The sequence below is a fragment of the Triticum aestivum genome, chromosome 6B, assembly GCF_018294505.1.
Source record: "Triticum aestivum cultivar Chinese Spring chromosome 6B, IWGSC CS RefSeq v2.1, whole genome shotgun sequence".
NCBI lineage: Eukaryota > Viridiplantae > Streptophyta > Magnoliopsida > Poales > Poaceae > Triticum > Triticum aestivum.
This window is the reverse complement of record NC_057810.1, coordinates 182,236,259-182,239,594: the sequence shown is the minus strand read 5'-3', so window position 1 is coordinate 182,239,594 and position 3,336 is coordinate 182,236,259.

Genomic DNA, 3,336 nt, shown 5'->3' with positions numbered 1-3,336 from the left:
AGGGAGAAGCTCTTCGTGCGCACCCTAGAGTTTGAACCTTAAGGGTTTTGCCGGAACCCGATATCCGACATTTGGCGGGCCAGGTAGGGGTGCGCCAAAATCCTCTTTTCGCCGATATGCGTTCCACTGCTTCATCGCATCCATGTCCAGTGACCCGACGGCCAACACCGACCGCTATGCGGCATGACCTGCACATGTCGCACCGCCTGCCCAAGGTGACCTCAACCCCACGCCTCAGGCAGCCCGCGCTCCGCAGAATGCTGCGAGGTGCGGGCGATGCGGCCAAGCGCCACCTGCCCTCACTCCGCGATAGGTGCGATCAGCAGCAAGGGCCTCAAACCACGCCACGGCCACAACGCCACACACCCGATGGGAGCAGGCGAACATGAAGGCCGCGCTCACGGTGGCTCGGGAACTGCTATGGTGCAAGCTGCAAGAGAGCGGCCGTGACGTGCTGCTGGACCGCGTCGCCGAGCTCCTGGATGCCGCAGCTTCAGGGGCGCCTCCTTTCTTCGTCCAGCTTCCACCCCAAGCCCCGGGCGGATCATACGGGAGGCCCATCCGCGCCAATGCGCCCTCAGGCGCATCCCATGGCTTCATCAACACCAGCTCGACCATCAGCGCTGGGCGTCAAGCTATACCAGCACCGCCCCTGGTGAGCGAGGGCATGCGCATCGCCGCCTACGGCCCGGGTGGGCCGCCGCCCTATCACCCCCAAGATGGTGTTTCGAGCCAAGCCGCATGGAGCATGGGGCACTACGGCCAAGTCTACAGGGCGGCGACCTCGGAGGCTTATGTGCCCCACATGGTGGATGGGGAATACGCACAGGAAGAAGACCATGGCTCGTTCCTCGGGCCAGGCTGGGAGGAAGAGACGCCAGAAGCCGAGCCTTTTCAGGATCCTCAAGGAATCCTCGCCAACCGCGCCAGCAGCAGCAGCTATCGGGTACCACTAATTCCTCAGGAGCAAGCTTATGCTAACCATGGGTCGCAGGAAGTCCAGGTCACTGCAGCGGAAGGCTGTCCCAGCTCGGCATCCTCCCTTCCACCAGGAGGGGCGCACTAGGGGCTACAGAAGAGGGGCCGGGAGCCAGGCCCCTCCCCACGGCGCGTAGAGCAAGGTGTTTCTCAGAGGTAGGCCCTCTGCTGGGGAGGTGCCGCAAGGCCTGCCCCCGGCAGAGGACCCGTGGTCGTCGGGGGAACTGCTGGCATCCCCTTTACCACATTGGCATCATCCTTGGTTTCCGATCGCCGTCAATGGCGGTCAAAGGTGGTGCAAGGCAGGGCCCTCATCTGGCGATAAGAAGCAAGGCCGGTACCTGTGAAGAAGGCCCAGTGCATGTGAAGCTCGCCACCCGTGACACTCTCACGTAATAATGAGTTGGGGCTGTACACGCCCCGGAGTCTCCGGAGAGCCGCCCTCGGGCCTCGGGGGCTCCCTCCCATGCCCAGTGGCAGCACTTAGCTCCGCGATGGTGCGAAGATGTCGAAGACTAGACTAGGTTCCAGACGCGGCCTTTTGTTTTTCGCCTCCTTTTATGTGGTCGAGCTTTCTCGCTTTGGATTTAAGTTGAAGTTGAATTTGTGTTAGCGTATGCAGGGAGGGGTGTCTTGTCTTATTCACGTGATTTCTCGTGTTCCGGTTCTGCCCAAGTTGGAATTCACACTAGCTGCCTCCCCCTTGTGAGCCCCTCGTGGGCCGGGCTGGGTTCAGCACACTCGCGCATGCCGTCCCGCGGCCAGCACCTGCTCTCGCGAGGCTCTCACCAAATGGTCAGCAGGTCTCCCGAAGGACCCTCGGGGAATCACCAGAAGCCTATTCAGGGCTCGCCCGGGATAAAGGTAAATTACAGCAACTAACCCATCACGGGGCCCGTACCATCATGCAAGCACGCATTCAACATCGTTCCTAAAGGCATGAGGACAATGATCTTTCTTACATGAGGGGCTTCCCCTCCCAAAAATGCTCTTACAACCTCCAGGGCCATGCCCGAGCTTTTTGTGTGCAGGATAAACAACAAAGGGATACATGATCAGTCAGACATGTCGCTCACCACATCCTCTTGGTCGCCTCCGGAGGCGTCACTGGCGCCGCTGTCACTGTCACTGGCATCGCCATCGCCGCCACCGGCGCCATCTTCGCCGTTGTTCACCACGTCACCCTCATCCGCGGCAACTATCACTGTTGGGGAACGTAGCAGAAATTCAAAATTTTCCTACGAGTCACCAAGATCTATCTATGGAGAGACTAGCAACAAGAGAGAGGGGAGTGCATCTACATACCCTTGTAGATCGCTAAGCGGAAGCGTTAAAGTGAACGGGGTTGATGGAGTCGTACTCGTCGTGATCCAAATCACCGATGATCCTAGCGCCGAACGGACGGCACCTCCGCTTTCAACACACGTACGGTTGGGAGAGACATCTCCTCCTTCTTGATCCAGCAAGGGGAAGGAGAGGTTGATGGAGATCCAGCAGCACGATGGCATGGTGGTGGAAGTAGCGGGATCCCGGCAGGGCTTCGCCAAGCGCAAGCGGGGAGGAAGTGGTGTTACAGGAGGGAGGGAGCCGCCAGGGACTCAGGTGTGGCTGCCTTCCCTCCCCTCCACTATATATAGGGGTCTAGGGGGGGCGTCGGCCCCTTGTAGATCCCATCTAGGGAGGGGGGCGGCAGCCCTAGGGGTGGCTTGGCCTCCAAGCCAAGTGGAGGCGCCCCCACCCCTTAGGGTTTCTAACCCTAGGCGCATGGGAGGCCCAAAGGGGGGCGCACCAGCCCACCAGGGGCTGGTTCCCACGCCCCTCAGCCTATGGGTCCCTCCGGGATAGGTGGCCCCACTCGGTGGAACCCCGGGACCCTTCCGGTGGTCCCGGTACAATACCGATGACCCCCAAAACTTTCCCGGTGACCAAAACAGGACTTCCCATATATAAATCTTTACCTCCGGACCATTCCAGAACTCCTCGTGACGTCCGGGATCTCATCTGGGACTCCGAACAACATTCAGGTTACCACATACTATTATCTCTACAACCCTAGTGTCACCGAACCTTAATTGTGTAGACCCTACGAGTTCGGGAACCATGCAGACATGACCGAGACAACTCTCCGGCCAATAACCAGCAGTGGGATCTGGATACCCATGTTGGTACACCATGATGATCTCATCGGATGAACCATGATGATCTCATATACAATTCCATGATGATCTCATCGGATGAACCATGACGTCAAGGACTCAAATCAATCCCGTATACAATTCCCTTTGTCTAGCGGTATTGTACTTGCCCGAGATTCGATCGTGGGTATCCCGATACCTTGTTCAACCTCATTACCAGCAA